Below are 18,704 nucleotides of genomic sequence, written 5' to 3' on the forward strand. Positions count from 1 at the left end.
TTGTCAATTTTTCATAATTTTAATTTTTCTTCACAAAGGCCCTAAAAATTACACGTGTAACACAATTTCTGCTAAATTAATTACTAATGATATTGATTTTGAATTTATTTGAATTGATTTGTTTTTAAATTGATCACGATTAAGCATAGCATCTATAAAATCATCAACCAAATTATATGATTTCTGGAATTAAATCATATCCAAAATTGCAAGTTGTTTTCGTTTTGCATGTCTTCATTATAAGCCTTTCTTTATATCTCTCTCTTTTTTTTTTTTTTAATTATTGTTTTCATTGTATGTTTCTAGAATAAACTCATTACTTATATAATGGGTGATTTGGATTTCCAATAAACCGAATAAGAAACAAATATTGAATTATTCGTATAATAACGTAAAAAAATAAAGTATAAAATCTATAAAATTTTAATAAAATTAATCTGATTTTGTTTCACAACATAATATGTGTAACAGCTTAAAAACAGTAATAATAATTTTTTTTTAAAGTCTATCAAATCATTTATCAATTGTTTCAAAATCCAACACCAAATCATACTATTCAAAATATCATAGTACAATTATTCAAATTGCGGAAATCATGAGGGGAGGATGTTGTGCCATCACGGCGGGTCATTCCCTTTCGAACCGAAAGTATCTAAAACCATAAACATAAATTGTAAGAACAAAACTTAATGCGTTCCCCAAAGTACCACATATCAAACATACGAATATGGGTCCTGCCTTGGGGTATATTTCAATCCAATAAACAAATATGGATCCCCCTAGGGCCTCGACCAGGGGTATATTTCAACCCAAACATGTCATAATGGGCCCCACCCTGAGTTATATTTCAACCGGCATACTATAGTGGGCCCCGCGCTAGGGTGTATTTCAACCCGATCATACAAACAAGTACACATCACATAGCAGCTAGTATTCTATATAACCGAATAATGGCCCAACATTGGTGTCTTCAACCCATGGATACAATGAGAAAAATCACCTCACAGACAAATGAGAAAATGGAAATAGCACGCTGCTTCGAAATCAACTCTACTAGTCACCTTTACAAATACAATGACCATAACTCAAAATATAGATCAATATACCCAAAATACTGTTGGATTAGGTATCTAAGCCCATAACTATAATTGGTATATACTTGATTTGATAGTAGCATGGTCCTTTTGGGTTGGCTTCACCATAGCAACTGGACATAATGAGTTTTGGAGCAAGAGGTATTTAATGATTTATTAATATATTATAAGAATAATATATTAATTAAGAAATCATATTATTTAATTAGTATTAATCAGAAATTAATTTAGAATTAATTTTGGGATTAAAAGAGACTGATTAAAAGCAAGGGGACTGATATTGCAGATCATTGATAGTTGCAATATTGGGCTGTTGGGCTCCCTTGTAAAGGGTTGGACGAAATCTATAGGAGGCCCTATAGAAATTGTCCAAGGCATTATAAAAAGGTGGTTCATGGATTGGTTGGAGCCTAAGTCAAGAATTAGGGTTTTCACCTAGAAACCATAGCAGCCACAAGTATTTAAAGGCCCCCTAACCTCTCATTTTCGGCCACTGCTTCCAAGGAAAACCCTAGCCAAAATTGTGCTCTCCTTCTCCTCATTCTTTGCTTGTAGTGTTTGTGACTCCATTAGAGGTGCAACGTTTGGGGCATTAGGCTTTCGAAGGTCAAGGAATTGAAATGTGGATTACTTGTTACTACTAGCTAACAAGAAAGGTATTCATCTAAACCCTAATATGATAAGATTTCGTTTTCTTGAATGCTAGATTAGGGTTTTGCTTTGGAAAATTTATTTGCATTATAACTTGAGAAAAACCTAGATCCAAAGCAAATAGGTTTGCATTTGCATCATAGGAATGTTGTAATGCTCAAAACCAATAGATGGTATCAGAACTTAGGGTGTTTTTCTGTTATATATGATGCAATTGTAATTTGTTCAAAGTTGGAAGAAACCCGAAATCGCATTCTGTCTGTCCAACTCGACAAGTTCAATGATGAACTCGACGAGTCCAAGTTTGACTCGAGGAGTTGACTCGTCATACAATTGATTTTTCGATTTCCTTATCTTGTTTGGTTTGGGAAAATTACCATAAATCGTTTTTATCACTATAAATTGGATTTTTTGAGTGGTAATTTGATTTACTTACCAAATAAGATGGATTACGTCAAATTTTAAGATAATGTTAAAATTATGTGATTAATTTAATTGTTTAAAATTTGATCTAGAAGTTTTTGAAAAGTTTCAAAATTTGCCCTCAAGTTTTGGAATTTAAAATTTGATTAAAAGTTTTAATTTTGAAATATTAATTCTAAAACCCTAGTGTTTTAAAATTTTAAAACCCTTATACTATTATAATATTAAAAGATTAATATATATATATATATATATATATATATATATATATATATATATATATATATATATATATAAGATAAGTCACTATTATTGTTAGTAGGCCTCATTCAGGAAACCGATCTATAAGGGGGGTATAAGGAAATTGCCTATAAAATGGCGGTTGAATGGGTGTCCACTCTCACCCACCACTTCCTTGATTGGTGGAGGGTCGTTAGCCGAACAGGTAGGATAGGACATTAATTCCTCATTAATAACTATAATGAATATTATAAAGTAACTAAATGATTTTATAATTTCCCAATATTAGTTACTTTAGGAAAATGTGAAGATGATGCTAGTCCTTGAAATTGCACTTTGCACCTTGTCAAGTCATTAGTGGAGCGTATGTGGTTAACCGACACACTAACTTGGACTAACAATGGTGGAAAAGGGTAGCTCGAGAATTATCATAGATCAATGGAGTGTGTGTGGTTAACCAACACATTGATTAGGTGGTAAACAACATCGAGAGTGCCAAGCTAATTTGCATGGTTATTCACACCTTGTTTGTGATCCTCGGTATCCCAATCACAAACTTGAAGGGCATAATCAAGATTAAACATGTCATTGAAAAGTTCAATGAATCTCAAAAGAATCTAGGAATTTCATTTTCATTTAAAACCTAATTCTTCATTTTGTTTTTCGTGGTGGAATTGGTAAATCGTCATTTGCCTAGCTTCAAATAATTTGCAATTGGATTACGACATCCCTCTTCCGAATTATGAATTATTGTGTTGGGTCCTAGCCTTAATATTTCATTTGGGTGTTATATTAACGATTCTTTATCTAATCAAAACTTTGTTCCTTTTCTTTTTCAGATGTCTGGCTCAAACAATGCTTCTGGATCGAACACCAACTCCTCAAGCTCCTTTTCTCTTTTGAACATTTGTGGGACGATCACCTTTGATGGATCCGATTTTAATGATTGGATTCGCAACATTCGAATGGCCCTGCAATATGAGGAGAAAGAATACGTCCTCGACAAAGAACTCAAAGAGATAGATGAAACCAAAGCTACTGTTGAACAAATAGCTAAGTATAGGGCTCATGAAAAGGACACCACAAAGGTGTCGTGTATTATGGTAGCCACTATCACTCTTGAGCTACAGCGGTTCTACGAGGACTATTGGCCTTACGACATGTGCCAAGATTTGATGGAAAAGTACCATCAAAGCGTGAGTCAAGAAAGGTATGAGATTGTCGCGTCGCTAATAACAACCAAGATGAAAGATGGAGAGTCCATCACGAGCCACTTGCAAAAGGATGCAAAGATATGTGGATCGTTTGCTCAAGTTGAATGTCAACTTTGACGAAGAGTTGGCGATTGATATAATCCTACACTCTTTGCCTCCTTGTTATGATCAGTTCAAGATGACTTATCATATGAAGAAGGAGGAAGTCACATTGAGCAAGCTTCAAGGTTTGTTGAGAACTGTTGAAAGTGGACTTAAAGGCAAAGCTATCGAGTCCACCCCTATTGCTGCTGCCTCGGTCCTCGCTATAGGACATGGTAAAGGGAAAAAGAGGAAAGCTCCCTCTAAGAGCCACAAGGGAAAGTCCCATGATGGGTCCTATTCAAATGGACCCAAAGGTAAAGTCGGTTCTGCCACTCCCCCATCCGATCCTAAAGAAGCAACATGCTTCTACTGTCACGACAAGTGGCATTGGAAACGAAGCTGCCCGAAATACTTGCAGGACATCAAGGATATGAAGAAAAAGCCCTTCTTCGCAGGTATTTATACTATTCAATCTAATAACTCATCACATGCTAGTTCTTGGGTCCTTGATACAGGATGTGTTTTTCACATTTGTTCTGATTTGCAGGGGATAAGAAGAAGTATGGATGTGGAGCATGGGAAGATGAACCTGATAATGGAGAATAGGAAATCGTCACATGTCACCAAGATTGGGATTTACTCTTTAGTGCTTAGTAGTGGGTTAGAATTAGAGTTGAATGATTGTTGCTACTCATCATAAATGACGAGGAATATTATTTCTTTTCATGGTTTGTACAGACAATGTTTTAAATTTTCATTTAATAATGAAGTTGGTTCTATTAATGCTTTCTATAATGGTGCTTTATATTTTGAAGCATTGCCTTGTAATGCTGTATATGAAACTGTGATGGTTGTAGATAACTTAGGAAATAATGTGTTGCATATCGATTCGTCTAATGGTTTAGACAAGGCATGCTTGTAGCATTGTCGTTTTCGACATGTCAACAAGAAGCACATTGCCCAGCTCCAGAAGGATGGGGTTTTGGAGTCATTTGACCTAAATTCAGATGACACATGCGAATCTTGTTTACTTAGAAAGATGACTAAATCACCTTTCATTGGTACTTGTGAAAGAGGTGATGGATTGTTGGATCTCATTCACACAGATGTGTGTGGGCCCTTCAGATCCACCACAAGGGATGCTAACCACTTCTAGGTGACTTTTACCGACGATTATAGCAGATATGGGTATATCTACTTAATCAAGCACAAGTCGGAAGCCTTTAAAAATGTTCAAAGAGTTTAAGCAAGAAGTGGAGAATCAATTGGGCAGGAAGATAAAGATGCTCAGATCCGATAGGGGTGGTGAGTATCTTAGTATCGAGTTCCACGATTATCTTAAGGAATGTGGAATTGTTTCACAATTGACGCCACCTAGGACACCGCAACTCAATGGTGTAACTGAGAGGCGCAATCGAACCTTTTTGGACATGGTTCGTTCCATGATGAGTCGAGCTTCGTTACCTATCTCATTATAGTGGTATGCCTTAGAGACTGCCGCACACATCCTTAATCTAGTCCCAACTAAGAAGGTTGTCAGAACACCCACAAGATATGGACATGCATAAACTCTAAACCGAGCGCCCACCGGCGGCTTTTGCTGCCGGCAATATCGAAGACCGACGGGAAACCGGGAAGACTTCGCATCAGTTGGAGATCGGAGGAGTAAAGTCGACATCATGGTTGTCGTTGCTGTCATTCTCGGTCATATTTTCTTCTCCGTTCCTCGACTGCTACGCCCCAGCCCACGTTCTGTCACTGCCACAGCTCCGAGCGGCTGCCTTTGTTATGCTTCGGTTGCCGCCTTTCACCCGAAATGGGTGAGATGGGTGCGTGTTTTACGATAGAAATCGTGTTTATGTGTGTTGCTGCTTCACCGTGATGCGTATGTGGATGTGATGGTGGCCAGAGAGCTAGGCAAACCACCATGGCAGCCAACCATAGTGGTTGCCGCTATGGTGCCTTCTTTTTCCGTCACCAGCCACCGTGAGGGGTGGCTATGTGTGTGATCGTATTTCATGGGTATGATATTGTATGGACTTGCTTGGCCAGGAAATCGAAGAAAACAAATCACCACTATCGTGAGGTGTCCGCTGCCACCTTCTGTCGTCGTTCTGCCACCATCTCTAGTGGTTGTGTGCATTTGTGTGCGATTGGACCGATGTTTGGAATGCTTTTGGTATTTTTTGGCCTAAAATCATAACCACCACCACCGTGAACTGTCGTCGACCACCACCGCCCGAGGTGGCAGTGGGTGGTGTCCGACCTAGTGTGTAATGTCCCGTTCCTGGTACGAATTAACATTATTTTCCTTATTATTTTAGAAGCTAATTGACGAGTCAGTGGCCCTAACTCATCGAGTAGCAGCGGGTCAGCACGTGAAGTTGGCGTAGCGACTCGACGAGTCCATATTCCGGACTCGGCGAGTCCGCCAGTTTGGATGAAGCCCTAATTTTCAGGGTGTGTACCCTAATTAAACACCATTATAGCCCCAAACCAGCCTCCTTCACCTCTCAGAGACTTATTCCTGAAACCCTAGCCTCCTTGAATTGTGTGTGAGTGATCTTTGCCCTTGTGAAGGAATCTTGGTGCATTGTTGAGCAAGAAGAAGAAGGAGAAGGTAGAAGAACTCAAGGAAGAAGAAGTAGATCCAGATTATGCTCCTCTTTGGCCATCCTTTCTGGTAATAAAGCTTTCATCTTGGTTATTGTATTGCTAGATCTAGTTTGTCCCCAAATGGATGGTTTTGAGGCCAAAAACCCCAAATCCCTAGTGATGAAGCTTTGTAATCAAGCCATATCTCGGATCTAGCATCTCTTGAGTTCCAGGAGCTCAAGAAGGCCACCTTTAGGCAGCCATGGCTTTGTTCTAGTCAAGTAACCCCCATAATAGCCAAGTTTGAGTGTTATTGCTTCATTGCATCATAGATACACATAAAGTTAGCAACTTTACGTGTTCAGATAGTCCTGGAAACCCAGATATATGAATTTGATGCACTAAAATTGATTAGAATCGACTGAATAGAAACTGCATGCAAAGGACTCGGCGAGTCGTTCTTTTGACTCGGCGAGTTATGTCACGAGTCTTAGATTCCCTGTTCAGTAGTAGCGAGTCTGTTTAGCGAGTGGAGTAAAGACTCAGTGAGTTAAGACATGGATCTGAGAGTATAGGGACTCGGCGAGTCTACGCCCTGACTCGGCGAGTCCAAGGCAATCTCCTTACCTGTAAGAACAGACTTGACGAGTTGTTCATACAACTCGGCGAGTCACAGACTAGACGTGTTCTTATGTTGAAGGTGAACTCGACGAGTTGATCACACAGCTCGACGATTCGGATGAAGGTTGGCAGGATATTAGTAAAGAAGGAGAACTCGTCGAGTTTTGGTTAAACTCAACGAGTAGAGTCGGGAAGGGGAGTAGAAGGAAAGATAGGGACTCGACGAGTTGGCAGCCCAAGTCGGCGAGTCAGGTCAACGGATTGTTGACTTTGACCAGGGGTAAAATAGTTGTTTTACCCTAAGATTAGTTATCAGTTTCTGATTAAGTGTATTTTAGGAATTGTAGTCGGGGAGTTATCGGAGCAGCAGTTAGACAGTTCTCGAGCAGCATTTCAGCAGCCAACCTTACGAGGTGAGTTTTCCTTCCAGTAGGAACGGGTCTACGACCACAATGTCAGCCCGTTTAGTTAGCAGTAGTTCCGGACTATAGTCCGATGTAGTAGTTCAGTATGCTTGGTATCTTTGTGATACAGGCATGGTATGTGTTATGTGTTCCGGACTATGGTCTGATGAAGTATGCAGTATAGGTACTCATATTATATGCTATGATTATGTTATACTATGTTTAGTCAGTTCCGGACTTTGGTCCGATGCAGTAGGCAAGGCCCTAGTCAGTTCCGGACTTCGGTCCGATGCAGTTCCGAACTTTGGTCCGATGCAGTGGGAAAGGCCCTAGTTAGTTCCAAACTTCGGTCCGATGCAGTCCCAGACTTCGGTCCGATGCAGTGGGCAAGGCCCTAGTTAGTTCCGAACTTCGATCCGATGCAGTCCTAGACTTCAGCCCGATGCAGTGGGCAAGGCCCTAGTTAGTTCCGGACTTTGATCTGATGCAGTGGGCAAGGCCCAATATGTGCTTTATATGTTATTGTATGGTATGTGGTAGTTTGGGGGAGCTCACTAAGCTTCGTGCTTACAATTTCAGTTTTGGTTTCAGGTACTCAGTTTTTAAAAGAGGAGCTCGGGAAGATTACAGTGCACACACCACAGTTTATCCTGGGAGATTGACTCTGATATTTTGATATGATCTTGACACTAGTTTTGATTTGATAATTTATGATGACGTTTGAGATACATGATTCATGGTTTTTATCTTTGATATTATGGTTTAGTAATGTTTTCAAACAAAAAATTTTGGGTTGTATTTTTGGGATGTTACACAGTGGAACCATAATTAACCTAAAAACTAAACCTTGGACCTAATTGGCATGTTTTTGGGTTGGAAACCCTAATCTTGGAGACTTTTGTTTGGGACTTGTCGGGACCCGCGTTTTGGACCGTTGAACTGGAATTATGAATTATGCCCGACCACATTATATGATTGACCTAGTGGAGTGATGGGCTTAATGTATTAAGTCCTTAATGGGTTAAGTGTTCTTACTTAAACCTAATCGTCATTTTATGTGAAACCCTAATTGTGTTTGGGCTTCAAGTTAGGCCTTTCTTTTGGGCTTTGGTGATTGGGTTATTGATGGGCCACCTGAGAACAAGTGTATGGACTAGGAAAAAATTGGATGGGCTTTAGGGTAAGGCCCATATAAGAGGTTTAGGCCCAATTTGGAAAATTGGGCCATATGTTGGGCCTTTGTTGATTGTTTAGCTTTTGGGCCTTCATGGTGTGAGTTTGGGCCTTCATGGTATGAGTTTGGGCCTTAGGCTTAGATCAAGCTAGTTTGGGGATAAAAGTAGTCTTTTTACCCCCAAGTATGGATTTATTGTTACGCTTTGGAACCTAATTATTAATTGGACATTGTTTTGATGTTGACCTTTCGAGGATCTGCCAGCCAGCAGCTAGAGTTTTATCCGCGAGACTTCATTAGTGCGAGGTGAGTCTCCTCACTGTATTTAGTGTGTTGAAGGCACCAATGTCGGCCCATGGTTGTTATGCTTAATATGCTTGTTGTCTACGTGACTCTTGCATGTGTTATGTATTTTATGTTTACCAAGCGGGGCTCGATGCCAGGCGGGGACTGATGAGTGTATTGTATGTTGGTTATTTGTATATGTTTTTATGATTACCGTACGAACCGATGTCGGACGGGGCCCAAAGACTAGTATGTATGTTATTTATCTCTGTGATTATGGCATGTGTTGTGTGTTTATATGTTATATGTTTATATGCTTATTTGTTTACATATTTATATCGAGCGAGGCCCGATGCCAGACGGGGTTCGATGTTGGGCGGGGCCCGATGCCAGACGGGGTCCTATGACGGGTGGGGCTCGATGACCGGGCGGGGCCCATTATATGTTTTGTTATGTACGATATGTGGAAACTTGGGGAACTCATTAAGCTTTGTGCTTACAATTTTCAATTTTATGTTTCAGGTACTACGTTTTTCAAAAGGAAGAGCTCACGATGTTTGCAAAGTGCACTCCATAAGTTTCTGCATTCTGTGTTTAACTCTGATTTGATAATGTTTTGTTAATTCTGAATCATTTTGGTTTCATGGAAATGATATGTATTAATGATTTATTAATTTAAGAATGAAATTTTACCTTATTATTTTTGGGGCGTTTCATTTTTACCTTTAATCTAATTTTTACACCAGAGCTTTCAAACTCTATAATTCTTCAATTTGCATCTGCCATTTTTTATTTTCACCATAAATTTTTTTTGTGCCCTATGCTTATTTTATTACACCTGATCATATTTTTTCTATTTTTATTGACTCATTTATTCCAGAAAAGCCATATAATACTAAAATTTGAAGCCAAAAAAGCCTTCAATCTTCCAGAAATGTTCAAATTAATAATCCCAATAACAACAACACATCCTAGACCCGTTCTATTCAAGTAAATTTCTGACAATCTATCAAAAAAATAAATTATTTTCTTTTCCAACCGAATCCTCATTTCCTTCTCACTTCATTATTAAACAACAAGTAACCATCCTTAAATCCTATCAATTTAAGTCTTATATCTTAAAAATAATCAAAGTCACTTTGGTGGAAGAGTTATTACCTTTCTTAAAAAGAATGTAGTTCCTTTCTTAGAGAAAATCACTTTGTTGGAAGAGTTACTATAAACTTTGTGTATATAATAAACTCAACCATCATTAGTGAATCAGTTATCTCAGGGAAAACAAAGTAAAAGTCTATGCAAGAACCTAATAAGATAGGCCTTCACCTAACCATCATTGTTTTTCTTCTTTAAATCTCATTAAAAGCTTGGTGGGCTAACTTGACATCCTCACAAAATCAACATTTCGTTCTATTTATATTATTCTTGAAACTTGGTTTAAATAGTTCTTGAATTTTGAAAACAAAAAGCAAAGACTTTTGAACAACTGAAAATTCAAATCCATAAAAAATGATATTTTTATATGGTGAAACTTAATAACTGGATTTAAGTAAGAAATTGCAAAAGGAACATCATAAATTTAAAATCATAAAAGGACCGGAAATATTTCTTCTGGAAATTGAAATTATGAAGAGAAACTTACCATAAGAACGGAGGTTCACAGGCATATTACCCACACCACAATAGTCGTATTCTTTAACAATAGTTGTGTAAAGTATAGGAGTCGATGGTTTTTTTAAGTGATAGAGCCTATGATTCTTGATTACACTGAAGACATCATCAAATATTTCTACTGAGATGTTTTGAAAAATTAAAAACAAAAACCCAAAATCATCCCCCATATAAACATCACTTACCATCAAATGCGTCACCTCACATCCCAAACCAACCATACCAACAACTTAAGCCATTCAACAACATTTGCTTGTTTTGATTCCTCATCTTCATCTTTCTTACACTTTTCTCGTGTTCAATCTTCTCGAGATCACACAATATCAGATTCGTAAAGGATGTATGTAGACCACATCAAGAATCTATTAATGTGGGTGGATTTGATGACAGAGAAAGATTTTAAAATTGGAAAGTTTCAAAGAAAGTAATTGGGTTGTTGTTTCAAATTTTTTGTTAAGATTATGATGTTTGATTTATTGCCTAATTAATTTCAAATAATTACATTAACTTTTTTGCTGATTTGTTGGGATATTATCATTCTTTCTAATTTAATTTAAATTAAACTACTAATATTCAGGAACTAGTTAATGAAAAAGAAATAGACGGGAAAGAAAAACATAGATTTTTTTAGAATATGTCATGTGTCAAAATAAGGATGTAGAAAGAGGAAATGTGGCAGTTTAGAGAGTCTTTTATTAAAAATATAGATATAGATAGAGATATATCGACTTGTCAATTTGTTTAAATATATTATTTTATATTTATATTTTATGTAATTTATATAATGTTATAACTTAACATGTACAAAAACAAAAACCACGATTCTTAAAACTAAAACTGTTACGGTATTATTTATATTGATTACAAAGTCATAGCTTCTTCCTTGCTTTATCAGGGTTTTAGAGTAATAGTTCCTTTAAATAGAGTTTGAGTTCCGTCCTGCTGAGTCCACACTTTAGAGTTCCTTGACTATTTGTGTTTCTTATTATCATTGAATAATTATGCAGTTATAACTTATGAGAAAATTATAAAAATTTCTTAATTCTTTAATTACTTTGTGGAAAATAACAAAAAAACCAAAATTACAAAAATAGCCATCAAAATCGTAGATAGACTGAGTCCATCTTCGATTTTACTTGTCTATTTGCGAAGATACAAATCGCTAAAGCACATATGCCCATCTATGATTTCCCTTTTTTGAGGGGTATAAAAAGTAATTTTTTTCTTCTTTCATTTTTCAAACTTTTTTTTTGAGAACTCTCTCTCTGGAGGCATTATGGACGATTTCATTTTTCAAATATTTTTCAAAGTTTTTGTTGAATAATTCATTTCATTAGAGATGTTTTAAACAAATTATCCAAAGAAAGAAGAACTAAATTGATAATTTTCTGTAAAACTTTATATATAATAAGGTTATTTCATAGTTAAATCCTATTAATTTTGTAATCAAAATATATATTAAAAAAAAACCGCAAAATCGCATGTGTGATGAGAGGAAATCGCAGATGAACTTAGTTCATCTGCGATTTTGGTCAAAGATGAGGGCATTTATATGAAAAAAAACATCTACGAACGTACAAGTCGCTAAAGTAGTACTGTAGCGATTTGTACGTTCACAGATGGAATGCTAAAATCGCAGATGAGATTAATCCATCTGCAATTTTCATGGCTATATTTGTAATTTGGGTTTTTTTTTGCTATTTTTCACAAAGTAATTAAGGAATTTGACTATATTTACAATTTTAGGCAAGTCTAAACGTTTTCTGTTTTTTAATATTGAAATTTATGTAAGTCAACCTGTTTATCTACATGATAGTTTTGGATAAACTAAATGAGTCAACCGGAAATCAATTTATTTATATAAGAGAGTGTGACATTGTAAATTTTCAACCGGATCAATTAAACATGTTAAGTTGAGCTTTAAATCTATAAATGAAGTCCGGTAATAGAGACATACGTTTACAATTGCGAATAAGTTGGTACATATGTGGCTTCCATAGTTAGGGTATTACACTATTACTTGATGTTGCCTAAAGTTGAACTAAAAAAATGCATTATGTAAAACGAATTAAAATTATATTACTTACAAAATATCGATTTATAAAATATTATTATGGATTTCATACATTTTTTTATTGATGATTAGTGGGGGTGAAGTCATGTTGGTGTGGAGGCATCTCCCATTTGCCAGATGTCTGATTTTGGATTCCACTTTATATTTTATTGAAGACTTGTGTAAATAAGTCGGTTTTTTAAATAGTTAATATCCTCAAAGTACAAGGGAGGTACTGCCGGCGTGGGTTGATTATACAACTATATGTTTCCTATTCTTGGTGGATATGGCTCTGAAGGTTGGTGCTCATTCTTCCCCTCACGATTCTACATAAAATAGTAAGCATGACCAAATAATGCTTATTTTAGTGTTTTTTTAGAACAATTTCATAATAACTTATTCTGCTTTGTTATTTTCAAAGGGAAATTTACTTGTTAGGATAATTAATCTTTTAGTTTTTTCATATTTGAATAACTATTTTTTATGCATTTAGCTAACGAATTTGTTGAAAATGTTTACATGTGACCATTATAACCTGCTGTATCAGGTTACATCCGGTCATAATGATCATATGTAAACATCTTCAATAAGTCCGTTACCTATATGTTTAAAAAAAGTTACCTAAATGTGAACAAAACGAAAAGATAATTACATTAATAAGTTAATTTCCTTTTATTAAAATACACTACTTTCTTTAGAAAAAACACTCTAAATTTGACAAAGAAAAAAAACACATCGTCATTTTATAGAATTTTATCGTTTAAGATACTAAATAAAAAAAATTAAAAATGCTAGAGACTAAAAGTATCAGAGATTGAGACCAATTACATGAAAAAAGAAACACCATCTTCAATGAACTTTACTTAATGTATTATAAGAATTTAAAATACAAAAAAATAGAAGTAGCTTTTATCTACATCGATATCATTGCACTTGTCTCATATATATATATATATATATATATATATATATATATATATATATATATATATATACACACACACACACACGGGATGGTTCAAATGAATACATCAAATAAAGTGAGAACATGAGAACACTACTTTTATATCATTATTTTACTATGAATTTTATATACAACTTTATGTTATTATTCATCAATGAATATATGAACAACCAAATATTAATTTTCATATTAAAATTTACTAAATTACTACACATATATGAATTTTATAGTAGAATAATAACATAAAAGTAGTGTTCTTACGTTCTCAGTTTATTTATTGTTCTCATTTGAACTACATACATACATACATACATACATACATACATACATACATACATACATACATACATATATATATATATATATATAGAAAGAGAGAAAGAGAGAGAGAGTGTGTATGTGTGTGTAACATCCCAAAATTTAAGACCAAAAATTCCATTTTAAATTAAACAGTTATAAAACCATTTGTCTGAAAACAATCATAGTATCACTTATATCAAAAGCCAATTTATCGATAGTCAAAACATGTCATAATAAAACACCATCAGAGTATAAATCCTAAAGATCTCTGGTGCGGAAAATATAGTGTGATGTGTTGCGATCATGCCGACTCCTTTCTCTTCGAAGAGGAAGTACCTGAAACCAAAACTAAAAACCGTAAGCACAAAGCTTAGTGAGTTCCCTCATCATACCACATATCATACAATAACATACTGCCTGGCATATCTGGGTGTTGGCCTACCCCTTCGGTCTATTTCAACCGGTAATTGTCTAGCATATCTGGGTGCTGGCCTACCCCTTCGGTCAATTTCAACCGGTAACGAGGACTATTTCACCCCTACCACTACCACATATCATCCTAGTACATAAACATATAAATCACATACTATCTAGCATATCTGGGTGTTGGCCTACCCCTTCGGTCTCTTTCAACTGGTAACGGGGACTATTTCACCCCTCCTACCACTATCACATAATATCATAGCATACTAGCACATAAAGCATAACATATAGTGGCATACCAGACAATTATCACAAAGACAATCATCTCAACTATAATCAACTACTAGTGGGTCGGTATTGGTGTCTTCGACCCACTTCTATTGGAAGGTAACTCACCTCAGATGTCGTGAAGTAGTTGAGCTGTCATCGGCTCTGAAATCAACTCCACTCAAACTCCTACATATAAAATATCTCCTTTAATTACCCCTTTCATACTCATAACCCCCTAAGCATCAACTTTAGTCAAAGTCAACATTATGGTCAAAGTCAATATTCTAGTTTGACTCAACTCGCCGAGTTCGTAAATTAGAAAACCCTAAAATCGCGATCTAACTCGTCGAGTTACTGCTATCAATAGAATTGGGACTTCTCCATTCAACTCGTCGAGTTTTTCCCTTTTACAAAATCAGGATACTTCAACCCAACTCGTCGAGTTCTTCGATCTGTTAAGCTATCTTAATAGATTAAGCTCATATCCTTTAGATCTAAGCTCCATACTTCAAATACATACTGAAAATGTCCTTTTAAGGGTAAAGTTTCCAACTTTACCCGTTAATACCCTTCCTTAATGGATTTAACTCAAACCTTAACTCTATAAGACCTAGATCTTGATCCAAAAGCCATTAATACTTCAAGATAAGGCATACAAACTGAGATCTAGACCCTAGACACTACATGAACACGTACGGTCTCAGACTTTCTCTCCATGCATGGCCTTTTGGAGCTTAAAAGGCCAAAATGGCATCCTAAAGCTTGCATGGGGCTTTAATGGCCATAAAGTTTTCACCTTTATGCCATGAAAGCTCATCATGGTCCTAGATCTGGAAGTATACTTACTTGGGACGTCCATTTCCCAAGGACCATGCTACTTGGACCAAAACCCAATAAAAGCGAAAATGAAGAGATCTAAGTAATCATTAAGCAAGTTTGAGACTTGCTTATCAGTAAATGCTGCAAATTGAGTGAAGTTTCTGGATCTACACACTCCTTCTTGAGTCCTCAAGCTTTTTTTTTTCTTCCATAAGATTCAAATTCACAATTTTTCTCTCAAAAATGACTCACAACCTCAAAAAAGGCATTAGGGTTTCGAGATTTAGGGTTTGGGACTTGGAGGTTGTAAATGAGACCAGCCTATGGAAGTTTAGGTGTTTAAATAGGGTGCAAAACCCTGAAAATTAGGGTTTCACTCTGCCAGTCCTACTCGTCGAGTTGATGCTCTCAACTCGTCGAGTAGACTTTACAACCTGCATTCAATTTCATTCCTACTCGACGAGTTTGGGGCCTCCAACTCGTCGAGTTTCTATACAAAAGGGAATAAGTTTTAAATTAAATACATACCAGGAACCAGGCGTTACACACACAGAGAGAGAGAGAGAGACATAGAGAGAGATAGGTTCAAATATTCTAACTGATTATTGTGTTGATGTAGGAATGATTGTGGGTCAATCATTCCAAAAGGGTATTTTGTGACAACCCGAAATTTCTTTCTTGTACAAGAGACCCTTTGAAGCCTCTTTAACGTGTGTATACTTGTTATACCTGGGTATATGTTAAGAACACTTGATGATGTGCTTGAAAAACTCGAGTTCATCATCTTCATGAAGGGTGTGCGGCCGCACACCTTCATAGTGGCCGCACACACCCTTTTTAGGTCCCAAAATGGCAATAAACTCCATATAAGGCTAGAGCATGAAGTGAGAAACCTTCCTGGATGAGTTCTAAGGCCTTGAAATACGTTTTAACACACTTCATAGGGAATGTACGGCCGCACACAAATCCTGGCCGTACACACACTAAACCTTTGGTTTTGTGGCCTTACACTTTAATATAGGACCATACACCCCTTATGTGCAACCATATGTGTTGGTAACACTTAGTTCTAAGTGTTTTTACGTCCCTAAGGCATGTCCCTATCACCATTAGTGGTTATATACATTAAATGTATTCATATATGTGTAATTATATGTCAATAGGATTCGTTTGTGCTCACGACACCAATTGACACCCAACAATCCTATATCGATCTTTCATTCGAGTTACTCACAATAGGTGAGTTCATACCCCTTAATTAACCTTTTAAATGTTTTTAAATGTTTATAAATGCTTTTATGGGGGGGGGGGGAATACAAGTTGAATCATGCTAGTTAGTACATCAATCACATGTGATTAATAACTAGCATACAAATTGATTTACTACACTTTTAGCTGTTTATTCAGTATACCACTTCCAAGTGACTTACCAAAACGTTTTTACATGTTAAAACTCTTTATTAAACTGTCTTACATACTTTATGTTTCCTTTCAAACTATGTTACAATTGTGTTTCAAACAAATCTTTTTCTTATACTTAAAACTGTTTTATCAAACAAACAACTTTCAAATCGTTTTATAAACTGACATCAAGTCATCAATTCTTATTTATTAAACTTTTCAAAGGTTTTATAGAACTTCTTTTATACCTTTATATTGGCAATTGCATGCCTATATATGTATGGTTATATAAGTAATGTTTAAAGGACTTAGGACTACTAGCTTGCTTTAATTCCTTTTCCTTGTTTGGATGTGGCCTTAGGGTATCGGTTATCTGTCCGAATGTATTCTAAATATTAGTTATATATTATGTATACATATATAGACATAAAAGTTCCTACAGTCAATTCAATACCTTTGGGTAGTAAAGGCATACTTCGTTTATACACGTACATTACTAGTAACTATAATGGGTATAGTTAGGAGATACTACTTACTATTCCAAGTACAAAGAATCACACAAGAGTCAGTTCATTCATGAGTCTATACTAATACATTACATACTATATGAAGAGATACAATTACAGAAATACTAATACATTACATACTATATGAAGAGATACAATTACAGAAATACTAATACATTACATATTATTGATGGGTTTTGAGCATGCTAACACTTCCTAATTGTACATGCAACCCTAATAACTTTGGATCTATGTTTGTCTAATTATCATGCAAAGTTGATTTCCAAGGCTATGATCCTATCTAGCATACATGGGGAACAATTTTAACTTGAATAAAAGATAGAACTACATACCTTGTTGTTGATTTTGATCCTTGAAACCTTGTGAGCCTAGCACCCCAAGTGTGATGCCTCAAATGCTTCACACAACACCAAATGCTATGGAGTAAACTTGGAGAGAAAGTATAACACTCTAAAAATCGGCTCTAGCCCTCAAGCATGCATGTGTAGCCGATTTTGGGAGAAACATGAGTTTTATATAGTGTTGTTGACACATCTAGGGTTACACCATGTAAACCCTAATGTGTCATGACTCTTCATTTCCATGACCCATGGGTTTGTAACTCCCATGGAACCTCCATGGAGCATCCAATGGGTTTAACCCAACTTGATTATCCATGGAGCCTCTTAGCTCACTATATAAGTTATGGATGATTTACATAATCAACCCATATATTTAATTAGTTATCTTTTGATCACTTAATTAATTCTAAAATTAATTCTTGGTCAAACTAATTAAATAATATTATTAATATATTAGAGCTTATAATATATTAATAAACCACAAGTGTTATATCTCTCATTTAGTCTATCCAATTGCATGGTGCCATGCAACCCAAATGTACCATGCCGGGTCGGGTCAAGTACATACCAAAATTAGTTATGGACTTAGACACCTTATCCAACAGTCTCCCACTTGGATATGTCTAATAACTATAACTGCAAGTATGACTTTAGGAACCGATCGGCAATCGTAGCTCTTTTCAAGGTTTCTCGGAATTGAGAAGATGATGGTACGCCATTTCAAATAAGGGATCATATAATCCTCTGTTCTTAGATATCAGCCGAACAAACACATGGAACATGGTCTTGCTTATTGTCCAGCAGTTTGTTTCCCGATTTCCGATTTGTTTGAAATAGAACTTAATTGAACACATCAACTTAGTTCTGACCGGGCCCGGTACATAGGTCAAAACAAAATCATCGAGGGGCCAAGATATCAGCTTCTAATCCAAGAAGGAACATATAAACTTCGACTCATATGCTTGTTCTACTATTTGTTAAATTACACACAAACGCACGTCTTATAACATCGAGTTACCAATGCAATTTTGCATGTTCAATGCATAACTAACTCATAGTTAACAAGTCATATCTCTAGGTTTGAAGACTTATATGATATTACCGTCTCGCGATCACTCGAGATAAAATTCCATGAAGTGATACCAGCGAGTGT

This window comes from Lactuca sativa, chromosome 4 (genome assembly GCF_002870075.4).
Source record: "Lactuca sativa cultivar Salinas chromosome 4, Lsat_Salinas_v11, whole genome shotgun sequence".
Lineage (NCBI taxonomy): Eukaryota > Viridiplantae > Streptophyta > Magnoliopsida > Asterales > Asteraceae > Lactuca > Lactuca sativa.